The sequence below is a fragment of the Rhineura floridana genome, chromosome 3 (genome assembly GCF_030035675.1).
Source record: "Rhineura floridana isolate rRhiFlo1 chromosome 3, rRhiFlo1.hap2, whole genome shotgun sequence".
NCBI lineage: Eukaryota > Metazoa > Chordata > Lepidosauria > Squamata > Rhineuridae > Rhineura > Rhineura floridana.
The window spans coordinates 92,459,069-92,484,493 of NC_084482.1; the positions used below are offsets into that span (position 1 = coordinate 92,459,069).

Sequence of the window (25,425 nt, forward strand, 5' to 3'; positions counted from 1 at the left end):
ATTTGGAAATTTCAGCTGGTGGAAAATGCTGCCATGAAGGCTTGGACTGGTACGGGAGGGGGATGTGCTATTTCCTGGCACAACTGAAAGAGCTAATCATTACATATAAAGCTACAAATGACTTAGGAACTGGATGCGTGGAGAACCACCTTCCTCCCATATGAATCTACCCCTTCACTGATATCAGTTGGTGAGGCCCTTTTGAGATTTGGTGGGAATGTGCCAAAGGGCTTTTCCAATGCAAACAGCCAGGATGTGGAACTCCTTGTCCTAGGTGATATCTAAAAATCGCTATAACTTTTTTCTTTTTACATAACTGGATGAAATTTGCAGGCAAAGTAGCCTTTCCAAACTGGATTAAGTTTACCAAATTTTGGGCACATCCATCAAGGGATTTTTAAATCTTTGATTTTTTTTTAAAAAAGGGAAGAAATAAAAATGTATCTTTTTATTTTCTGCCAGAATTGTATGAAAATTGCAGACATAGTCTCCTCATCTGAGGGGATGAAGCCTACCAAATTTCAGAAAGATGAGTGCAACAGTTCTCCTGCATGTAGGGCAGAAATATAAAAAGCACATTCCTTTCTCTAGTTTTTTTTTTTTATGGGCAATCTGCTTGAAAACTGGGCACATGGTGGAGAGGGCCCTGGGTAAGAAATTTCAGACAAACATGTCCTAGGGCTATTATGAAAGGCAATTTTAACTTCATCATAAAAAACTGTAAAATGCACAGTTCCCCCCCCCCCACTCAATTCCTGGAGGTAACTGCTGAGGGGAAAAAAAGATAGAGCCATGTTTTTTCATTGTTGGTTAACAAAAAAAAATGATTGGGAAGGAAGAAAGCCATCACAACACTCTACTGTGTATGCCCTGCTCTCATAGCCAAAACCTGGAGAATGATGACCCAAGTCAAGAACAACTCTGTTTATTCCTCCCCCGAATCACTGTGATTGTAGTGCACTAGGATAACTTTTTTGGGGGAAAACTGAAGCAACAGAGCTGCTTGGAAGGCTGAGGACTCCTTGATGCTCCTCAACACACCTGCAGCATAATCTGACTTGGGAACATGTGCCCTGAATCACCCTGATTTGCCTTGTTATTCAGGGTGTACGGAGCTCATGCACACTCCTACCTTCATGCATATGTTAGATCTTTTTTTCCTTAAGATCCCATCCACACTATACAATTAAGGTAGTTTGTTAAGGATGCTGGGAATTGTAGCTCTGTGAGGGGCAAAGTACAGTTCCCAGGATTCTTTGAGAGAAGCCATGACTGTTAAAGTGGTATAAATGTGCTGTAAACGTATATTGTGGATGTGACCCTAGGACTACTTCCTATAGTTCTAGTGTGTCCCTAGTATAGATATGCATGTGAAGGAGAGCTGAAATTAAGCCACACGAACACAGAAATGTCATACTGCTAGACCAACAGAACTAATTTATTCAGATAATTTACAAAAGCAGGAACTAGAAGCACTGGAAGCTTGCCATGTGGATGAGATACCAAAAAACTGAAGCATGTGAACTTGGTGTAAATTGGAACATTTAGAAAACAGAATGATGACATCAGTTTCCACTTTAGCTTGGGCTTGAGAGATATAAGCTCATGCCTAGCCTACTGACTCAGGTTTCCTCTAACTCTTTGTTTTATTGGACCCATCAATTTGCTAGCTCAGCCTACATGAGAAATCTAGAAGGAAATGAATGTGCCCTTCATTACTATTATTAGGTAAGGAATTCATCTGCTATAAGACAGTAAATACATATCTGTAATTGTAAATCATCTTGGCATGTGTTTGGCTTTATGGCTACAGAGTAAATATAAATACAAGGAAACAGGACAAAAACAATGCAAGTATGATGGAAATATAAAATGTAGTGCCACTTTGGGATGAACTGTACATTATCAGAGACATGTTGGGGGGGGAAGCTCTTCATTCCTTTTGCCAACTTCTCCCATGATCCCATATAGGGATACTATAGAACCAAAAAAATAAGAGTTAGAGACAACCTTGTAGGCCATCTAATCCAGCCCCCTGCTCAGTGCAGAGAGTGCAGAGCTGGAGTATCCTCAACAGAATCTTTTTTTTCCTTTTTGCATGCCCTTACAGCAATAAGCCAGTGGGGGCATTTGCTTTATTTATTTAATTAATTTATATCCCACCCTTCCTCCCAGGGCAGCAAACAAAAAACTAAACAATTTAAAAAGGGGGAAAAGGAATTTTAAAGCATTCTAAAATCACAGTTAAAACATTTTAAACACCATTACAATTAAAAATAATCTAAACATTCCAAAACGCAGTTAAAAAAATCTAAAAACAGTTGTAATATCCTAAAAGCACAGGTGAAAACATTGTTCCACCAGTGATCTTCATGTTGCCAGAAGCAGGCCTCTTCAGCCATTAAATGCCTGGGTAAACAGGAATGTTTTCAAATTCCTTCTGAAAGTCAAAAGTGATGCAGACAGACGCACCTTACTGGAGAGAGCATTTCACCAACCACCAATAAGGCCTCACCTGCCAATTGTAGGGTCAAAGATGGTTGAAACTGGGGAACATGCACTTTTAAATACTTGGGGTTCCAAGCCAAGTATGGTAATACTAACACCTTGAACTGGGTGCAATAGCTCACTGGCAGCCAGTGCAGTGTTTTTGGTACCAGTGATATATGATTCCATTGGGCTGCCCCACTTACCAGCCTAGCAGCCACATTTTGTACCAGCTGCAGCCTCCAGAGAACTCCCAGATAACAAACCTATTCCTTCAGGGGAAGTACAATCCCTCCCAGAACAGGTTGTACACCTAATTCCCGGACACAGGAACCACCCATCCACAGCACTGTCTTATCAGGATTCAGCCTCAGTTTGTTGGCCCCCATCCAGCCCACCACTGCCTCCAGACTCCGGTCCAACACCTTCACAACCTCTCCTGTTTCAGATGGAATAGAGCTTCATGTCATCAGCATACTGATGACACCGTGCTCCAAATCCTTGGATGACAGCTCCCAATGGCTTCATATAGGTGTTAGCACAGGAGACAGAATGGACCCTTGTGGGACCCCACAGTCCAAAAGCCATGGAACCGAGCAACAATCTCCTGGTACTACTTTCTGGTAGCAATCCTGCAGGTAGGAGCAGAACCACTGCAATACAATACCTCCAACTCCCACCCCCTGGAGCCACTACAGTAGGGCACCATGGCCAAAGGTGTCAAAAGCTGCTGAGAGATCTGCACCTGTGGATTTAGAGGAAGTGCTATGGGTGTGAGTCACAAAATGGCTACACTGGGGGCCATGGCATATCTAAAATAGCAGAAAAAAGAAAGGGCCACAAAAAGGGGTGGACATGCCCCCCATCAGCTCCCCCCAATCAATGGGAAAAAGGCATCTGCATCAGCTACCATTACATTTGCTCATAGACAGAAGCTTTTTGTTCAAAACTGTGTTAAATTGTGAGTGTCCAATCCTGGCATCCAATGAAATGTGGGTGTGTCTTAAGGAGCATATTCTATGTAGGAGAGGCTATGCCACTTGCAAATAGGCACTGAGCAGGAACTGCAAACATTGGATTGTGGATTTTTGAGGGCATATTTACTGAGATCTTTTGCTGGTGCTTGTGGGTGCCACACTGGTGACCCCAGCCCTACAGCATGTTGCACAAGCCAACAGGAGTTATTGCTCTGTAAACTCTGTTTGCAGGGAACACAGCTTCTGCTTGTGTCACATTATGATTGATTGATCTGATGTGGATGGCTGTGGCTATTAGTGACGGGATCTTTTATGGCATTTTTTGCCCTTTCAAAGCTATGATTCTTTGTTTTGTAGCACTGAATCTGGCTTCTGTCAAACTGGTTGCTGCCTATGCATTGGATGCCTTATATCACCTTGGCTGAAGCCATGTATCTCAAATGATGGTTTAGTTAAAAACAAAAAAACAGTGGTAATTTCACAGCAGAGAGCCATGCCCGTGTAAACTGGTAATCAGTAATAATGTCCCCATTGTCTCTTATTCTACTGGCCCTATAATTTTTCAGGGTGAGACAGACTACCTCAGGCGTCAGATTCCCTCTCCCCCCTTGTACCATTAAAGGACAGCAAATTTCCAATAGTTTGGTGTATTATTATATCTGATTTTATGTCATCATGGGGAGTGCCATTTCGACTTTCTGTTTCAGGCATCAAAACATCTTGAATTTAACAGCAATGTCTCTTGTTTTCAGAAAATATGTCCTACTTCAGTATATCATAGCTCAAGAGATGGAACATCTCTTTCATTCCAGGCCCCTATGCCACCCCACCCCTTGCCCCATGAAACTACAAATATATCTTCATTGTCCCTTGTTGCTGAAACAAAATGTTGGCAGTCTCCGTGAAGGCTGAGTAATTTGGCTGGGAAGTTTTTGAAACTAGAAATAAGGCAAACCAGATGATGTTCTGACAAAACCATAGCAAAAAAGCTTTATACTCTAGAATGGGTGTAGTAATTGTTCCAGAAAGTGTGGCAGAAACTCTTCTTACACATTCTAGGAATGGCACTAACCAAGCTGGGGAGGGCTCCAAGGAAAGCCACAAAATGATACAGGCTTTTTTATTTTTAAGACCTATAAAAAGATGAAAGACCTTGACAACTTTATAGAAGGAAAAGTTGATCTGCATTTGGAACATGATTATTCCAAATAATGCTGAATAGTTTGAATGGTAACTTTTTGGGTTATGCTGAGCATGCTTGAGTGTATGCCTACATAGTAGTTGCAAAAGGGTCAGAGGTGCACCTAGTGTTCATTTAACCCTTGTACTCCACAAGAGGAAGCAACTGTATCCCTGTTCTGGTCCCCTGCCACTCCCCTTTATTCATTTTGCTGTTTGAACAATTGGACAACCATCACAGTCCATGCAATATGCATGCTAGCACACCAGTCAAGGGTATATGTGTCCCTTTCCTCCCCTTTTTTGGCAGTTACCAATTTTGTCTCACTAACAAAGCTTTTGATCTGGTAAAGAAGTGTTCAACTGAGAGCATGCAAAGCAGCCATGTGGGCACATCCTAAGACTGTGATGACACCGAACAATTTTAAGGAAGAAAGGGTAAAGATACTTGCCGAGAGAATATTTGGACCTCAGAATTGTGAGTCCAGATTTGTTCAACTTCTGCCCTAACAAGATGAGCATCCCCACCCCGCCCCATTAGGTATGTATTGGCTGCATTTGCACATAATACTAAACCATGGTTTAGCAGTACACGCAAGAGCAGCATGCCACATGCCTTGGGCTTAGTGCTCCCTCCCTTCTCCTCTCCTCTTTCCATGCAGTCAAAGGTACTTCAGCAGAGTTTCATTTCACATTCTGCAAAACCTGGCTTGTCATTACATACAAACTGGAGACAAACTAGTTAAATTCTAAACAAGCCACCTCCAGGCCATGAGTTATGAAGCTGGCTTGCTGAAATTAACCAGAATTTGTTTTAAACCATGATTTCTGGTTCATATACATAAGTGGGAGCCAGGTTTCATGGAAACTGAAACTAAACTCTGCCAAAGCCCTTCTCCAGACCCCAGAGGAAGAGGAGAAGGGGACAGTGGGAGGATGCAGGGTAGGCTCATTCCGTCTTGTGCATGTGGTGCTAATTCATGATTTAGCATTACTGGTGAGCCACAGAGATATACCAGGGACATAATAAACCTCCTGGATTTTCTGTCTGCCTGCAACTATTAAAACACACAAATGAGTGTCTGTAGGATTGCACCCTGTCAAGCATCAGGCAGGACAGAAACTTAGTTGATGGGCTGCATTTGGCTTGCTAGGTCACAAGCTGACCAAGACTGAGCTAGGCAGTGGACATATTTGGCAAGTTAGATTGGACGTTAACACTGAATGGCATAATAAAAGGGTTTGTAAGCTTCAGGCGGGGGATTGATTCAGTATAGATCTTCATTTGTGGGCAGGGTGATCTTCAAAAACCCCTTTATTTATTAATTATGCCCTCTACTTTTTTGGGGGGAGTCACAGCATGGTCTCCCACCCAGGTATCTTATAGGCCTACTCCAGCTTAGCTTCAATAGTGCAGTCAGATCATGTACCTACAGAGCATTTTCAAGGAATCCAACTACAATTCTATGCATGTCTGCTCAGATGTAGGGATAGACAAATATCTCAATGTCAGTTTCCTTCAGTTTCTCATTTGCCCTATGCCCGCAAAAAAGACTCATGAGACATACTGTTGGAGCAAAGTTTATATTTGTTAACATACAACAACTAAGAGGAACTGAAGGAAACCTTAACCAATCAGCCAAATTAGAAAGTACAAGCAGATGAGGATTTAAATGAATTCTGCTAAGGAAGCATCCCTCCAGATGCCTGTGCATGTACTGCAGCTGCTAGCTATGGCCCTCCAGCAAAGGATGGGGAAGAAATCCCTCCCTCCTTGCTAGGTGAGCTTTGGGTATGGACTCTACCTGCACACCTAGGCCCCACTGTACTCACGTTCACTCAAATGTGCATGCCAGGTCAGAGGGCACCCCCCAGGTCCCACCAGGCCTAGAGGACTGGCAGATCTCTAAAAGGTACCATTAACCCAATAATGCCTGAGGATAGCTAAAGATTTTCTTCACAGCTTCCTCACAAGCCTGGGCTCAATGCTCTGAAATGCACAATAACCACACCTCTCCCAAAAGCCAAATGAATTAATCCCAGCAGTGTGAAGTCAGTGAAAAAAGAAAGGTCCTGCAATTAAGGATCCCCCCCCAAAAATCCTACTTAGCCCCTTCAACAGGCGACCAGCAAAGCCCAGACTGCATGCAGGGATGGAAGACAGGTGTTTCAAGAATGCAAAGGAGGACGCCTTTGGGGATGGTGATCCAGAGGTCAACCCTAGACAGGTCTGCCTGATGCCCCCCACTCCATATTGGATCCTTGGGGCAGACAGGTGTGTGTGTGCACAGCCCTAATTTTTATGCACACTTTCCACTTAATATATGCATTTTCATACATTGGTTGGAGAACTGCATCACAAATTTCAGAGAAGTGTGAATTTCAAAGTATGGCTGAGTTTCAATTTGATGATTATGTTGGGAAGTATGACTTAGGTAGGCTTGCAAGCAAATGCAAACTGAACTGAATTTCTTCCCCATCCAAACTCAGAAGGCAATTCCATTTACTTACTCTCAAATAAGTGTGTATAGGATTGCAGCCTAAAAGTACCTAATATGACTCCTTATTTTGTGCCTGACTGTGGCCAATGCTTTTATGATTTCCTCACATTTACAAGCCTCAAATTGATCAACAAATTATAGTGAAAATCATCCTCGTCTGTTTTCATGCTTTTAGGCCAAAATAATAATGTAAAACATTCAGTAAAATGGAAAAAAGACTTTCCTTTCATTTACTTTCACTAGCTTTCAACTTTCAATTTGTTTCATGTGTTTCCATTTTTTTCTTTGTCTTTTTAATCCTAAAGAGTGTTTATTTTCAGGACTACAATGGATATACTAAATTTATTTCCTTGATGAAAATTATTGTAGGGATTTAGAAAACCTCTCACTTCGTTTATGAACCTCCTAGTGGCTTTGGCCCGTTTCCTGGAAGCATTACAATGAGAACCATGCACCACCTACGAGGGGTGGTGGGTATGATTTGAAACATCTTTCCAGAAAAATAATAATAGCAGAATGAGGAACAGGAAGGGTTAAAATGTACAAACCATTAAAAAAAAAAAACAGTTGAACAAAGTTATCCCATGTTCATATAATCTATACTGAAAATGTGTTATTACAAGCGTTCAGACAAACTTATGAAAATGGAGATATAAGTTGTGCAAATAAGATTTTCTGGATCTACACCAGCCAGGATTTTGGGGGAAAGGTATGGAGCGGAAACTACATTGATCAAATGCATCTAGAGATAGACAGAGAGTGTAACTGTGCTCATTCTTCTGAACGTCTGCATGGTTCTGAGTATAGTTGACTATCTGGACTATCTGAGAGATGGGGAAGAGAGGGTACTGCTTAGTAGTGGTTCTATTGCTATCTGATGGGAAGAGTCTATTGAGTAATGCTGGTGATTCTTGCTGTCCTGGAATTTGTCTTGTAGGGTTCCATCTGGTCCTCTGACCGTTTTTACATCCTTATGTAGTCAAGAACAGAGATCATCCATGAATTTGGAGTGCATTGTCATGAGTACATCAATGACACTTGGCTCTGTTTTTCATTGTCAACTAATCCAGAAAGTAAACAAGCCAAGGACAAATCCTAGCAAGACAGAGGTGCTTTAGGTGGGACGATTGTGATGTTTCAGTGTTATATGCTGTAATATTTGTTGGTATAGGTTTACATGTGCAGTATTATGGCAAGTAGATAGTGAAGAGAGGGGTGTGAGTGAGTTGGAATGTTTGTGAAAGCTGTGTGTTGATTGGCTTTAAGAATGGGGGATGATGGTTTTTAGATGGGATGGATGACTGTTGACAGTTAGATAGGACTTGGCGTGGGTAAAGAGGGTTGGGAGGGTAGTTAGTAGAGGGTAGAGAAGCAGAGTTTACAGATAATATTTGCAAAACTAAATGAGTGTAAATTACAAAAACTGAAGAACATTAGCCTGTAATAACATGCTTGAGAACCTGAGTTTAAACTATTATTGTTTATATCTATTGTTAAATAAATCTGGTTGGTTTAAATACACACCTGGTTTTGGCTAACTATCACAAGGAACATAAGATATGGTTCGCATAAGATAAATATAGGTTGGAACAGTTTCTATGGTGGCAGCGGGGTTACCCTAGAGAGAGTAACAGTAACAGGTTAAGGGAGCAACCCATAGCTGTGGACTTATAAGGGCATAAAGATCCACAGAGGGGTTGAGGCTTTCCTGGGACCTGGACAGCAATAAGCAGAGGCATTGCTTAGCTATGTGTATGGTAAAACATACTGTATATTTTCTAACTGAAGGCAGAGGGCTAGCAGGGGGATAGGATGGTCATTTGCTCTAGAAGGTGGTTTACAGCTAGTTTTGGGCAACAAGTTATTTTCCCTCTGAAATGCCAAATGCATAGTTTGGGAATTCTCCTAGACTCTGTGCTAACTGGAAAGGCCCAGGTGGCGGTGGTGATTTCACCAGCTTTGGTTGGTGCTTAAACTGCAGCCCTTTCTGGAGAGGTCATACCCAGCCATGCCAAGGTTTGACTACTCTAATGTGTTCTACATGGGGCTGCCTTTAAAATTGGCTCAGAAACTTCAGCTGATTTAAAACGTGGATCCCAAGGTCACCATGGAGTTAAACACTTCACTCATGCAACACCTTTATTATATCAGCTGTACTAGTTGCCAGTGCATTTCTGAGTACAAATTTAAGTGATGGCTTTAAACATATTTGTTTTCTCTAGCTTTTGGAGACTAGGTAATGTTTAGACTGATTTGAGATTTGAACCTGTTTTGTAATATTTTGTGGTGTTATTTCTTGATACTGTTGAAGATTATTATGATTATTTTCTGAATTTTTTTTTTAAAAATGATATTGTGTTATTCTTGCTATGGAAACCACTTTGAGGTCACCTGGTGACGAAAAGTGGTATACAAATATATTGAACAAAAAATAAAATGCCTTTAAACTTTAAAGCTCTAAATGGCTTGGTCCCAAGTTATTTCAAAGACTTCCTGCACCTGCTTGCACATTGAGATCAATACTGGAGGCCCTCCTCATTTGCCTCATTTCCCGCTGACTAGTTTACTGAAATTGGTATGCATGAAGGAGGCTGTTCAAACACGGCTTTTAAGAAAAGTGTTTAATGCTAAAGGCAATTAGATTTTGGACATGTTCCATCAGTGGCTGTTGAAAATGAGGTTCTTTATTTCACTCAGTGGGCAAGAGTGTGGTGACCAAATAGGAGTTGAGAAGCTACAATCCATTTGGAAAGATTTATTTTAAATACATCAGCAGAAGACCACTGAATGTAGTAAAAGAGATAAGCATAATAATATCAAAGCAAACTCAAAAGTACATTATACATGAATAAATCTTGGTGAATGAAAACTCTTAAGAAACAGTAATGTGGCTATTGCATGCAAGGATTACAACAGGGGTGGGGAAACTTTTTGGCTCCACAGGCCAGATCCTTCTCATGATCAGCCTTGTGGGCCCAATTTGACAAATGGATGGGGATACCCACCTGTCAATCACATGACATCATTTTGACACCACATGATTGACAGGGCTGTCCTGGTCACCTGTCAAAATCCCTTGCATGGACTTTTCAAGCACCTGATAGCCACCTGGATTGGGCAGTTGGGAACCACAGCACAAAGGATATTCCTATGCTCAGCAGGGAACAGGCCCCCAGCCAATGAAGAATTGAATCCTACCCTCCCACAAGTGACATAAGCTAACTGACAGGAGGGCATGGTTTGGGGAAAATGGCATTGTAGGTCAAATTGGACCCCGTGGGAGGCCATGACTGGCCCACTGACTGGAGGTTCCCCACTTTTCATTGCAATGTGCAAGATTAAAATTAACTGCAACTTAACCATTGCCGAATCCTTCATTGGCCCACCTAAACTCCACCAGCCCTCTAGTTAAAGCTTACAACATAATCCCAGCTATCCTAACTATATGGCCTTTTAGTTTAAGAGAACATAGCTACCAATTCAGAGTGAAATTCCAGGAAGCAGGCTCCTGCGGTCTACTAGAGATCAATCTAGTGTCTCTGATATTTGTTGTTGTTATATGCCTTCAAGTCGATTATGACTTATGGAGACCCTATGAATCAGTGACCTCCAAGAGCATTGGTCATGAACCACCTTGTTCAGATCTTGTAAGTTCAGGTCTGTGGCTTCCTTTATGGAATCAATCCATCCCTTGTTTGGTCTTCCTCTTTTTCTACTCCCTTCTGTTTTCCCCAGCATTATTGTCTTTTCTAGTGAATCAGCTCTTCTCATTATGTGTCCAAAGTATGATAACCTCAGTTTCATCATTTTAACTTCTAGTGATAGTTCTGGTTTAATTTGTTGTAACACCCAAATATTTGTCTTTTTCGCGGTTCATGGTATGTGCAAAGCTCTCCTCCAACACCACATTTCAAATGAGTTGATTTTTCTCTAGTCAGAAGAATGCAAACAGAAAATGAGTCCAGGTAAAATTGAAGAAAAAAATGTTTAAAAATGAAATAGTGAAGTCTGAATCTCACCTGGGAACAAAATAATCTTGAAATAATCATATCTATCCAGAGCTGTCCATAGGCAGAAGCTCGGGGGTGGGGGGACTAGTTCTGTGTGATAATCACAAGGAACAGTACTGATAAGGGAGAAGCAAAAGGTCCCAAAACAAGTAACAAAAATTAATCAAATATGTACAAAACGGATGTGAAAAACTCAGCATAGTGTAAAACTATTACAAGCATCAAGAATGGAATCTAAAAACATTTTCTTTTCTTTGTGTATGTTCTTGCGAAAAGATAGTTACAACACCACAAATATCAGGGAAAGAAACTGCTTGTGTGAAATCGAGATGAAGCTAAGATGGATTCTAGAGAATTAAAATGAAAACTTCTGTTTTAAAAAAAAATCCTTCTTGGTTCTTTTAATTCCGCCCTTGCCCACAAGTAAAATGTGTTCTTTATTGGTAAATGACAGGTTACATGCTAAACACATGCAGAAACAATTTTCCATTCTTTTAGGGACTGACATTTTCCCAAACCTTATCACGGTGTAGGAAGTCTCATGAAGGTCACTCCGAGCAGCTAATAAGTCTTGTACCTTCTTCATCCTTGTACATGACCTCAGCTTGACCAAGCTTTCTGTTTCTCACATTCCAGCACGTCCAGGCGAGACATTTCTGCCCTTAAAGTGCGCATTCAGGCCTGCTTAAACTGTGAGTCAGACTTTTCTTGACCAAGGTTTACTTTCATTCCGTTCCACAGCTTCTGGAATGATCACCTTCACTATGCATGCAAATCCCTCCCCCCAATGAGTTGAGTTAGTTGCCTTTAAAGAATATCTATGAGTTTTAGTATAACATTTGTCATTCTTATTCTAGTATTCTGATATGTGTTGTTTTTATACTGTTTTGATATATGGTGTTTTAGTATGCTGCACATTGCTTCTGGGACTGCTTAGCATTCATTATAGAAGTATTAAACTAAAGTAAAGTAAATAAATAAGCTACTTCATCATACTTTGCTGCCCTGGGCTCATACTGGGAGAAAAGTGGGTTATAAATCTTCTTCTTCTTCTTCTTCTTCTAATAATAATAATAATAATAACAACAACAACAACAACAACAATAATAGTAATAGTAATAATATTTAGATCATTTTTATGCCCCTCTACATTTCAGAAAAGAAAAACTCTAAGTGGTTTGCAGTCATCAAATAAAACATTACAAAATATCAAAATAAAAGATTACAACTGAACATCAAATATAAGATGCAATAAAGATCCACACTGATGATGTAGCATCATTGCAAAGCCAATCAAGAGTAAGAGCAATGATTCCTATCCTCACTTCCCAGGGAAAAAATATGGCAGTTCTGTCACCAAGGTATTGAAGAAACTTGCTGAAGAACTCTCGGAATCACTGTCTATTATCTTTGCAAAATTGTGGAGGATGTGTGAAGTGCAAGATGACTGGAGGAGGGCTAATATTGTCCCTACCTTCAAAAAGGAAGAACCTGACAACTACAGACCAGTCAGCCTGACATTGATCCCTGGAAAAACTCTGGAGCAGTTTATAAAGCTGTCAGTCTGTAAGCACCTTCAAAGCAATGCAGTGATTACTAGAGCTAACATGGATTTTTCACGAACAAATACTGCCAGACTAATTTTATCTTTGCATTGAGCAGGGGGTTGGACTCAATGGCCTTGTAGGCCCCTTCCAACCCTACTATTCTATGATTCTATCTCGTTTTTTTTTTATTGGGTAACCTCCCTGGTAGACTGTGGGAATGCTGTGGACATAATATATCTCAAATTCAGCAAAGCTTTTTACAAAGTGCCTCATAATATTCTGATTAGTAAACTAGCTAAATGTGGGCTGGATGGAATAACTATCAGGTGGATCCACGGTTGGTTACAGAATTGTACTCAAAGTGTGCTTATCTAAACTGGGAGGAATGTAACAAGAAGATGAGGAGATATCAAATGTGCAGATGATACAAAATTGGGAGGGATAGCTAATACCCTGGAGGACAGAAACAAAATTCATAGTGATCTTGATAGGCTGGAGCATTGGGCTGAAAACAACAGAATGAAATTTAACAGGGATAAGTGTAAAGTTCTACACCTGGGAAAAAGAAACAAAGTGCACAGTTATAAGATGGGGGTTCCTTGACTCAGCAATACTACATGCGAGAAGAATCTTGGAATTATTGTTCATCACAAGCTGAATATGAGGCAACAGGATGATGTGGCTGCAAAAAGGCAAATGCTATTTTAGGTTGCATAAACAGAAATATAGATTCCAAATTGTGTGAAGTACTAGCTCCCCTCTATTTGGCACTGGTTAGGCCTCATCTTGAGTACTGCATTGAATTCTGGACACCACACTTTAAGAAGGATGCAGACAAACTGAAATGGGTTCAGAGGAGGGCAATGAGGATGATCAGGGGACTGGAAACAAAGCCCTATGAGGAAAGACTGAAATAACTGGGCATGTTTAGCCTTGAGAAGAGAAGACTAGGGGAGAAATGATAGCACTGTTCAAGTACTTCAAAGGCTGTCACACAGAGGAGGGCTAGGATCTCTTCTTGATCAGTCCAAAGTGCAGGAGACAGAATAATGGGTTCAAGTTACAGGAAACCAGATTTTTGCTGATTATCAGGAAAAACAATTGTAACTGTTTGAGCGGTGTGACAATGGAACCAATTACATAGGAAGGTGGTGGGCTCTCCAATACTGGAGGCATTCAAGAGGCAGTTGGACAGGTATGTTTTAAGTTGAATTCCTGCAGTGAGCAGGTGGCTGGACTCTATGACCTCATAGGCCCCTTCCAACCCCACTGTTGTATGATTCACCATTAGCTTTAAGCTTGCTACTGGTTTCATACCCTTTTGAAGAACTCCTAATATTGCTAAAATGCTGCCCCCAACTTTAAGCATATGAAATGGGTAGCAAACTTGGGAAAGTCATTTGGCTCAGATGTAGCTGCTTGCTTATCTCGTAATTTGTTCTGTAGACATATGGGAACTTCTGTAGTATAGTGCACAGTATGAGCGGTTCAGAAGAGACTGCCTCCGAAGGTGGGTGAACATCCAGGCACTTCTTATTAGGAATGCTGTAGTGGTGAATTCCCTGCTAGCAGAAAGCTGGATGACTCTTGAGATCACTTCCATCTTTATGATTCACTCAGTGGTTATAGTGGAGAGGTTTACACCACTACTAAGCAGAACTTGGAAGTAATTCGTTACAAGTAACAAATTACTTGTAATTCATTACTTTTTGAGGAACTAATGGGTAATTCCTTTACATTTTGATGTAAAGACAGAACTAGGATAGAACTAGGAGTAATTTATTACTTTTGTGGAGTAATTGTAGTGTTTCCAGCATTACTTTTGGGCATTACTTGAGGGGGAGCAGGGCAAGTCTTCTGCTCCTCTGATTTGTGGATGAAAATCATGTGCCTCAAACTGGGCTTCTGTGCAGTGTTGCACTTCCCTCATGCTCCGTGGGTGGGTAGGAGGCGATGAGGGAGGAGGTGGAGAGTGAGACGGGGTGGAGTGGAGAAAACAATTGTTTAAAATATGGATGGTGGTGGTGAAGAATGGAGTGGAGGGAAAAAGGAGCCGGAGGTCAAGAACATGGATAAAGGAGGAGAAGGAGGCAGCAGCAGAATGGAGATAAAGAACTGTGGAGGTGAAAGATGACAATGTGTGTGTGTGTGTGTGCACTTTTCAAAACAATAAGTGAACTAAAACACAGCTTTTCTTTGACATTTACACTTCTCTGAATTTTGCAATGCAGTTCTCCAGCCAAGTAATGTGTACCGAGATGGATATGCTAAGGTAAAGTGTGCATGTATTGGTGAAAATAACATACAAGAATTCATTATAAATAGGGAAAATCTACTTTGGAAAAAAGGTGCTGCAAGCCTTATAGGACTCTTACATGGGAATAAGGACAGAATTCCTAAGTTTAGATATGGTAGGATTCCATAAAACCCTACATGACTGCCCCATTCTGATGGAGAGCTTTTCATGAGTAGGTTTCCACAGAGATAATTTCATAAGCACTCTCACATAGGCAAATGTTACATATGAAGGAGCCCTGGATATTCTTTCAAGCTCTCTTAAACTTTCTGGCTGCTAATAGTTTGAATCCAGGAAAAATCCCCTCAATTTATGACTTAGCTCTGGCAGAACCTAATTTTAGATAAGGGAGAGGGAAGAAAGCCCTCTGATAAAGCACTGTATGGATGGCAAGCATTCAACCCTCTTCTGAAAGCATCTTACAACATGGTCTATTAAGAACAGAAAGTCTGCTGAACAAGAATACCTTTCATCTCCCCTTTGTGGGCCAAAGACATCTGCCAAACACAAATTAATGTGTAATTATTTTTCTTCCCTGAATCATTTTCTTTCATGTGTCATAACATGCAGGCTAAATACCACCACACCTTTGACTTTAATTGTGGTAATCTGATCTGTCAACCACAAGAAAGCATTTTTAATGCTTTCTTTAAAATGGACTTTCAAGTCAAAGCAACAACAGGGACTATGATTGTTCCCGCCTTTACTTTTTTTGTCTGGGTTGGAATGGGAATGTTGAAAACACAACCAAATCTTGGCCCACACAGCAAACTGGTAGTGCCTTAAAAGATACAAATGGCTATGTGTTTGACAGGTGACTTAAGGTGATGATGGGAATCCTTTTTTCATATGTTTGGTGACTAATTATTTGCCTGGTAAATGTAAGGCTACCTGGCTTTGCGTTAATACTATAATGGGAAATAGACTGTATCATTTATCTACTTCAATTGTTTAAACATTTGGAGGAGAACGCATAGAGAGAAAAGCAGGTGGCCTGATCACTTAGGATCTTTTGTATAAGAGAGATTGTCAAAACAAATAGGATTGCTCTTGATGGGACTTTGCTAGTGATTATCTTAGAGACTGGTAGTTGATTTACTAATGGAGATGTGATCAAAAGACTAGATTCAAGGCACATATTACTTTTTTAATGAATTGAAATATATTTTAATTAAATATTAAAATTGTCCTCATTCTGTCACTAATAAAGATTTATTGTTAACATAAATCAATTTCATGGGAAAGCCAGGATCTCTTTTGGTATGATCCATCAGGAATTTCTTTTGTGTAAGTCCATTAGGAAAAGTTGAACACTTTTCCAGTTCTCACTTCAGTGGGTGTGGACATAGAAGTTACCCGTAGTCTCTGTGTTGCACATGGGTGCCTCTGGGTGCCAGTTGCTGGGAATCACAGGTTAGGAGAGTTGCTGTTGTGCTGGGATCCTGGCTGTGGGCTTCTCATTAGGGCATCTGGTTGGCCACTGTAAGAGCAGGGTGCTGGACTGGATGGGCCTATGGGCTGATCTAACAGGGCTTCTCTAATGTTCTTATTATCACATTCTCTGATTTGGAGTTTGCTTAAAAATATTGTTTTATCAATAAGAAATGTTTTACTTTTCTGTATTTGGCATTGTCTGGAATACCACATTCCTCTTAACAGAGGTTGCTTCCAGGCAACCTGTTTAGTGAGCATTCATCCTGATTTCCCATCACTTTCCATATCACAAAAAGTCCAGTTGGGGTGAGGGAGAAGAGCAGGTTTGTTGGGCAAAATCAGCTTCAGTTGATCATCCTTGACCATTGGCCATGCTGGCTGTGGCTGGTGGGAGCTGGAGTCCAACAACCTCTGGAGAACCACAGGTTTCCCAACCCTGGCCTATGGAAATAGAGAAGAGGGCACTTGCATTTGCAGCAGCTGAGCCAAACACCAGCCCTTCAGTATCTTCCTTCTGTTGCTCCTGGTGAAAGAGAACATCTAAACTTTGGCTGCAGAATGCTTGGCTAACTACACTATGAGCTGTGGGAAAATGAGCAAGGCAAATGGAAAATGGCCACTCTGTAAAGGGAAGGCCATGTTTGGAGTGGGCAGCAAAGATGCTGATGGCTTAATGTCTTTAAACAAACAAACAAACAAACTCATGTCCCCTGGGTTCCACATGTCAGCCTGCAATTCCAGGTCAGTTACCTCCCTTGTGTGGGTACTTTGCCCAGCTTCTTCCTTGTCCTAAATGCTCCAATCCTCCACTGCTCCAGGGGTGATGCTTTGGTCAGGCTCTGACAAAATGCTTCCGACACAGGACTTCATTGTACTGGCTGCTTGTGAGAGAGTAAATGAAGCCATGGCAAGCTCCAAGACATGGTATGGTTTCACCTAACATGGCTTTCACATCATGATCCATCAGCTTGTGTATGGTTTCTTTGAAAGATAGATGGGAGAAAGCTCTGGTGGTGCAGATGGGATCTCCACATCCTCCACAATGAAAACATTCTGCTTCTACTTCAGATGTCTGCTGGACTTCTGCTTTTGGTCATCTCCTGCCTGCTGATGAAGCCAGATGTCTATTGCCTGCTGCTAGACTTGGCTGGATTTGGGAAAACACATCTGGCAACTCCTAACACAGGTCTTGAAAATCTGTTTCATCAATCTACTTGAGTAGCACCTCAACAGAGAAATTCATATTTGAGTGTAGACGCTGAGCCTGATATACTGTTCTTCTAATGCAGCAAGTAGACACAGAAGGATATAAAGAAAAGGAAGCAGTTGTTTCATATTAGCTGTACCATGATCATGTACTATTTGGTTTGTAATATATACTGTTATTTTAGTATTGTGATGATATCATTGTATCTTACAGTTTTATTTACAGTGTAAACCACTCTGTGATGATGATGATGTCTATAAATGTCATGAAATAAATAAATGATGATGAAAGAAAAGTTCTCACAATAACCTGTGAGTCACAGCTCATGATTAGTCTGGAAAGAGTATAACCATGAGCCTGGGTTCGGACAACATACTAAGCCAAACCCTGGTTTAGTTCAATGCTGCACATTAGCAAAAAGGATCAGGAAGAAGCAAAGTGGGCACAACCTTCTTTCTGGGAGCCCACATGTTTGCACATTCAGGGTAAGCTAAGGTTTGGCTTAGTGTGACATGAGAACCAGGCCATTGAAGTGTGTCTTCAATCACAGTTTGCCGCAGAAGAAAAGTTAAGCTCAAGTTCAATTGCTAGTCTTTTCTATGAACAAGAAACACTTTTGGAAGTTTGCATGTGCTCAATGGACCACCAATGGAAAAATATATTTTAATTTTTTAAATATATTTATATCTTTAAAAATCATCAAATAAAGCTTGTGCTCACCATGCACTATTATGGTAACCTAAGAAGATGCTAAACAACCCTGGAGCACTAAAGGAATTGTAATGCAAAAAATTAAAACAACATGGACGATGATAAGAACTGTAGTGTTAAGCAAGATGACTAACAAGTTTACTCAGTAATAAATCCCAATGTGTTCAATGACTTACTCCCAGGAAGATATATATCAGATTGCAACATAAGCATCATGAACAGGAGCTGCTATTGTATGAAGCCAACTGGTATTTTTATTTTTATTTTATTTTTTGCAAAGGGCAGATTTCATTTTGATGGGAACGTCTTACCCACTGAAATGGCAACATGCATTAAAAACAGGACATTGCAAAAAATCACCATAATGCATTCTGTAGTTTTGATTCATATACCCTGTACTACAATATTCTATCAGTAGTGGAGAACTGGTCACATGCTCAGACACTGAGTCAGCTTAGGCGAGACCCTTTGCACACTTCGATCCAATCTAAGTGACATTAGGTCTACCTCATATACCTGCCTCAGATTGGGGAAGGGCTAATTCACAGAGGCAACCAGGAATGTAAATCTGGAAAAGGAGCAAACTACATATGTGTGAGCAGATGAAACAAACCAAGTCATGAACAGGAGAGAACATAGGGCTCCTCTATTCTACCTTCACATCCTTGAAGCAGCCCGGATTGGAGAAGAGTGATATATAGTGGCAGCCAGTAATGAAAGTCTGAAAATGCTGTATTAGGATTGCAGTTTATGGGTGGTATTCAAAGCTACTCAGAGCAGACCCACTGAAGTCAATAGACATGACTAGCTTAGGTTCATTAATTTCAATTGGTCTACTCTGAGTAGGACTTAGCGGAATACAGCCCTAAGGTACATAACACTAAAGGCGCAATCCTGCCTGGCAAGGCTTAAGTTTTGAGCCTACCTTATCATTGTGAGGTAGTTAAGGGTGGTGTATGTATTCCTTTCCAGTAAACAGTTCCCTGAATTTTGCAGACTTCCTGGCTCCTCATGCTTCCTCATCAGAAAAAGCCCCATGGGAGGAGTTACCTCATTATGCTCCCCTGGACTTGAATTAAAATGCAGACACCCAGAAAGGATGCAGAGTGCGAGCCACTATTGAGATGATTTGCAGAATGAAAGGAAGGACACTCACAACCTCTCCTGGCCATTTCAAAAGTAAGGTTAGCATGACCAAAATCCTGCAGCCCACCCACAAGAATTTCTCTGAAAATTTCTTTCCCCTTTGATAATTTTCGAATGCAATTTCTTTTCTCATTGATTGTTGCAGAATGGTTGGAGAAGAAATGCAGGGGGAAATTTCAGCACAGCACTTTGGCCCAATGTAGTTCTTGCTCTCCTACTTCACCCCATTTGGCGCTGCAGGCATAAATTGAGATGTAATTAATGAATTCATTGACATATACAGATTTTTCCCAGCACTTCATGACCTACTCCTTGGAAATTCTGTACTTCCGTCTATAATCGAGTGAATGGACCCAATCAGATTATTGCAATGCATTCTATGCCGAGCTGCCTTTGAAGGCTGCTTGGAAGTCACAGTTCACAATACAGTGGCTGCTAGGTGGCTACCTGGGACAGGTTTTAGGGAACACATAGCACCAGTATTGACACATCATCATTCATCGACTGCCAGTTCACTTCTGAAAAGGAGGTGCCTAAGGCCCGAAAGAGCTTATCTTTTCCCACATGCACTTGCCTATGCATTAAAACTTTTATCAGAGGCCTTTCTCCAGGTATACTCCCCTTCTGATGTAGAGAAGGTGGCGACCTGGGAGAGGGCCCTTTCCCTGATGTTGTCCTGTCTTTGAAACGCCCTCCTAGGGAGACTCCACTACTTTGTTGTCTTGATGGCACCAGGCAAAATTTTTTTAAGGCTGCTGTCATAACCCACTTATCTGGGAGTAAGCACCGCTGAATTCAATAGGTGTCACTTCTGACTCATCATGTACAGGATTGCACTGTTTATTTCCCAGGTCTTTGGGGGGGGGAAATGAAAACATCCACTGAATTTCATTTCATTCTCCTCCTCTTTGAAAGCTTTTACCTCTGCTATTTTAATTATGTCGTTGTTTTTACAATGTTGTCATTTTATTACTTTAATTGTTTTCTTTCCTTTGTCAGCCACCCAGAGAACATTCTGCCAAAGGGTGGGGTAAAAACTCATGCATTATGAATTCCTGATAGTATAGCGATTTAGTTGATAGTGTGTGAGAGTGTCTATATTCAGGCAACACTCTTTAAAAGGGGAGGGGGATAGCTCAGTGGCAGAGGATTTGCTTTGCATGCAGAAGGCCCCAGGTTCAATCCCCGGCATCTCCAGATAGGGACTGGAATGTCCCCTCTCTGAAACCCTGCAGAGCAGTTGTCAATCATTGTTGACCAGCGGTTCCCAAAATGTTTTCCCTCACAGACCACTTGAAAATTGCTGAGGGTCTTGGTGGACCACTCAATAATTTTTCTGCCTATTAGAACCACTGTAATGTACTATGGTAGATGCTGTATGTGCTACTGTAGATACTGTATACTTTATTGTATTACAATTTGAATTCCATAGAATTCAAATTATAATAAAATAAAAAATGTATAACAAATAAAAGAAGCAATTAAAATACAATTAAAAATCAACGTGAGCATTTAATGATGTCACACCATGGACCACCTGAGTGAAGTTGGGAACTTGTCTTGTTTTCCAGTTTGGGTTTTAGGCCTAGGAGGGCCACAGTTCAAATCTCAGCCTCCTCGTTGCTCCTGTTTTTAATTATAATTCACTAATAGGCAAAAAAAAAACACCCAACCCTGTGGTTTAAGAACTTACCTGTAGCCAACAGATATTTCTATCAAACTTTAAAAAGCAGGGAAATTGGGAGGCTCTAGTGATGTTTTTCATTGACCATGCCCACCCTTTCTTAACTGGGGTGGTTTAAGCATAGCAGGCTGAACACATGCATCTTGTGTGGCCCGGTCATGGGACAGAGACTGCCTTGGTCTCCCTGCTTGATGACCTATGCCGGGCATCAGACAGGAGGAGTGCATCCCTGTTGGTAATGCTAGACCTCTCTGTGGCCTTCAATTCGATCGACCATGGTATCCTTCTGGGCCGTCTAGCTGGGATGGGATTGGGAGGCACTGTTTTATGGTGGCTCCAGTCCTACTTGATGGACAGGACTCAGAAAGTCATGCTGGGAGCCTACTGTTCATCCCCCAGGCCATTGGCCTATGGGGTACCGCATTCTGTCTCCCATGCTTTTTTACATTTATATGAAACCGCTGGGAGAGGTCATCCAGAGATTTGGAGTACAATGTCATCAATGTTCTGATGGCACTCAACTGTATCTCTCTCTACCACCTGATTGCAGGGAGGGAGTGCTCATCCTAAACCTGTGCCTGGAGGCTGTGAAGGGCTCAGTGTGGGCTAACAAACTGAAACTTAATCCAGACAAGATGGAAGTGTTGCTGGTCAAGGGGAAAACTGCACCAGGGATAGGGTTGCAACCTATTCTGGATGGGGTTATGCTCCCCTTGAAGGAGCAGGTCCGCAGTTTGGGAGTCCTCCTGGATCCTGCTTGAATATCAGGTGGCTGCGGTAGCCAGGAGTGCTTGTGGCCAAATCAGATTGGACTACCAGTTCCTGGAAGCAGTTGACTTGGCCACAGTGACACATGCATTGGTGACATTGAGGCTTGATTACTGTAACGCACTCTATGTGGGGCTGCCTTTGAAAACTGTTCGGAAATTACAGTTCGTTCAAAATGCAGCAGCCAGAATGTTAACTGGAGCACGGCACAGGGAGCATATTACCCCTGTGCTTTATCGACTCCACTGGCTTCCAATTTGTTTCCGGGCCCAATTCAAAGTGCTGGTTCTGACCTTTAAAGCCCTAAACTACCTTGGACCAATGTACCTGAGGGACTGCTTACACCCATATGTACCTGCCCGGGATTTAAGATCATCTGCCTCGGGTCTCCTCTGCATGCCTGGAGTGAAAGATGTTAGACTGACAGGCATGTGGGAGAGAGCCTTTTCAGCTGTGGCCCACAAGCTTTTGAATACCCTACCCCAAGAAGCCCGCTCTGTTCCCTCCCTGATGGTTTTCCAGAGACTTCTGAAAATAATCTTGTTCCAGAGAGCCTTTGGGAGGAATGAAGGTCCAGAGTGCAGGACACAGAATAATGGGCTCAAGTTGCAGGAAGCCAGATTTCGACTGGACATCAGGAAAAACTTCCTAACTGTTAGAGCCATACAACAATGGAACCAATTGCTTAGAGAGGTAGTGGGCTCTCCGACACTGGAGGCATTCAAGAGGCAGCTGGACAGCCATCTGTCAGGAATGCTTTGATTTGGATTCCTGCATTGAGCAGGGGGTTGGACTCGATGGCCTTGTAGGCCCCTTCCAACTCTACTATTCTATGATTCTATGAAGGTAGAGCCTGACACCGATTTTATGCCTTCTATGTTAATTTTTACCTCAGTAGCCCTTTCAGTTCCTATATATGTGTGTGTGTGTATATGTATATATATTATTTTATGTATTTTAATTGAATTTTATGTATTTTAATTTATTTTAATGTTTTTGTGATTTTTATTGTGTACAATTTTACTATGTACATGCTTGATTTTATTGCCCTGAGTTCCCTATTTAGGGTGGAAGGGAGGATAGAAATATTTTAAATAAAATTAAATAAATAAATTTTGGGCAGGCCAAGTTTGTTTTTTCCAACAGCTAGAGTCATTGCTTAAGTAGCAATATATTGTAATCCGTCTGATTTTACATCAAACTGCAGTTTCAGATTCAGCTGTTAATGCACCCAAAATAGAAATAGAACCTTATGTTTGAAACACAAAAGGCTGTCTTCATCATCATATGACATTGACCAATAAAAAGGCTTTGAAATTTATAAAAATAAATTTGACAAAGATTTCTAGGATGAATAGTAGGATGAATTGGATGACAGAGATATAATTTTCTAGAAGCAAAGTAAGAAGAACACCAACAAACAATAAAAGTTTGATAGAAATGTCTGTTGGCTATAGGTTCATTCTTAAACCACAATGTTTTTTGCCTATTAGTGAATTTCTCTGCTTTTTAGTTCGGGAGGTAAGAAATGGGATCCTGTGCAAGTTTGCTGAGAATGGATTGATCATTTGCATGCCTATTGAGTTCAATGGGATTTACTCCCCTGCAATTATGCTTAGGATAGGCAAAACTGATCATGGGGGAGGGGGGAGGAAGGACAGGGGTACAGGAGGAGGAGGGGAACAGGTGGGAGGGTGGGTGGAGGAAGAGGGCAGGTTTGATCATTTGCATGCTTATCAAGTTCAATGGGATTTACTCCCATGCAATCATGCTTAGGTGAAACCAGGGCCGGTGCTGTCATTAGGCCAACTAGGCAGCTGCCTAGGGCGCAGACCTCAGAGGGGCGCAGTACTGATCTTTGAGGGGCACAGTTTTATACAGATTAGTTTTTTTTTAACCCTTGGAAAAAATGCAACTGAAATAAATTTAGCAGTTTCAAGTTTTGTGCTTTTCATTTTTTCTACAAGACATCTATTTTTGAAAATTGAAGTTAGCAAAAAAATTTGGGGGGGTGCAAGTAGTTAGCCTTGCCTAGGGTGCAAAATAGCCTGGCACCGGCACTGGGTGAAACTGACCATGGGGGAGGAGAAGAGGGAAGGAGGGAGGGAGAGCTGGAGTGGGTAGGAGAGGAGGAAGAAAGAAGAGGGGAGGGAAGGAGAAAGGAGGAGGAGCGGAGAGGGGAGGGAGGGGAGGGAAGGGGAGGGGAGAGAAGGGTAGGAAAGCAGAGGAAGGAGAGAGGGGAAGGGGAGGAGAGGGGGAAGGGAAAGGCAGGTCTGATCACTTGCATGCTTTTTGAGATAAATGGGATTTATTACTGTACAGTCATGCTTAGGATAGGTAAAATTGACCATAGGGGAGGGGGAAAGGGGGAGAGGATTGGAAGGGGAGGGGGACAGTACAAATGAAGGGTGAGAGAAGGGGCAAGAGGGAGGTGATTGGAGGGAGGAGGAGGAGGGGAGGACAGGTTTGATCATTTGCATGTTTTTTGAGTTCAGTGGGATTTACTTCTGTACAATCATGCTTAGGATAGGTGGAACTGACCTGGGGGAGGGGCAGGGAGGGGGGAGGGGGGAGCAAAGGTACGGGTAGGGAGGAAGGCAGAGGGAAGAGGGAGGGGGAGGGGAGGAGATTGGGTGGATGGGCACTGGACAGAGGAAAAGTCCCTTTTCTTTCCAAAAGGAAAACATTGTGAACAGTATCATTGTTTTTCAGTGTTTCCCCCACCTTTGTATGCTACAGCAGACACATGTAGTCTCCCACCCAAATTTAAACCAAAGCTATTCCTGTCCACATCTATACCAGACCTTTATTTCACTTTAGACAGTCATGGCTTCTCCCAAAGAATCCTGGGAAGTGTAGTTAGTGAAGGGTGCTGAGAGTTGCTAGGAGACACCCTATTCCCCTGACAGAGCTACAGTCCCCAGAAAAGGGGCTGACTGTTAAACCACTCTGCCCATTGGAGCTCTGTCAGGGGAATGTGAGTCTCCTAACTCTCAGCAGCCTTCACAAACTATAGTTCCCAGCATTCTTTGGGGGAAGCCATGACTGTCTAAAGTGAAATAAAGGTCTGGTGTGGGTGTGGCCCCCTGATTAGCCAAGCCAAACAGTTGTGAGTCTGGCTTTTAGAATACTGACAGATGGTTCTTACGGAGCATGCCCGTGCTGATCATTGACTCCAATGTTAAATTTCTTAAATTAATTAAAAATCAGCCAGGCATTTTTTAAACTTTTAAACTGCAGAAGACGGAGGTCAGAGTATGGGGAACTGTCATTAAGAGGATTGTAGGTACTCTGTGAACATGGCTGATTTTTAATTAATTTTAACAAATTATGTGACCAGTGACAGAAAAAAGTTCAACAGGGTTCTGGATTTTTTCTCTTATTTTACACATTCAAGTCCCAATTCTTTCTGAGTGTTTTGTGTATCACCATGAAAACTAAGAGGGTTCTTGAGCAAGTGTTTCTAAGTTCAGGACTA

General features: G+C 41.6%; 1 long non-coding RNA gene across 3 annotated transcripts in view; it reads left to right on the forward strand.

Moving 5' to 3' along the window:
* LOC133382224 (uncharacterized) overlaps positions 1-25,425 on the forward strand; it is a 105,208-nt gene that overhangs the window by 56,177 nt on the left and 23,606 nt on the right. For 2 of the 3 annotated variants that reach the window (XR_009761857.1, XR_009761859.1), the window contains exon 2: positions 11,791-11,846. The exons of the other annotated variant lie outside the window; for it this stretch is intronic. This is a non-coding gene — a long non-coding RNA (uncharacterized LOC133382224). The remainder of the gene's footprint in view (positions 1-11,790; positions 11,847-25,425) is intronic. 3 annotated transcript variants of the gene reach the window in all.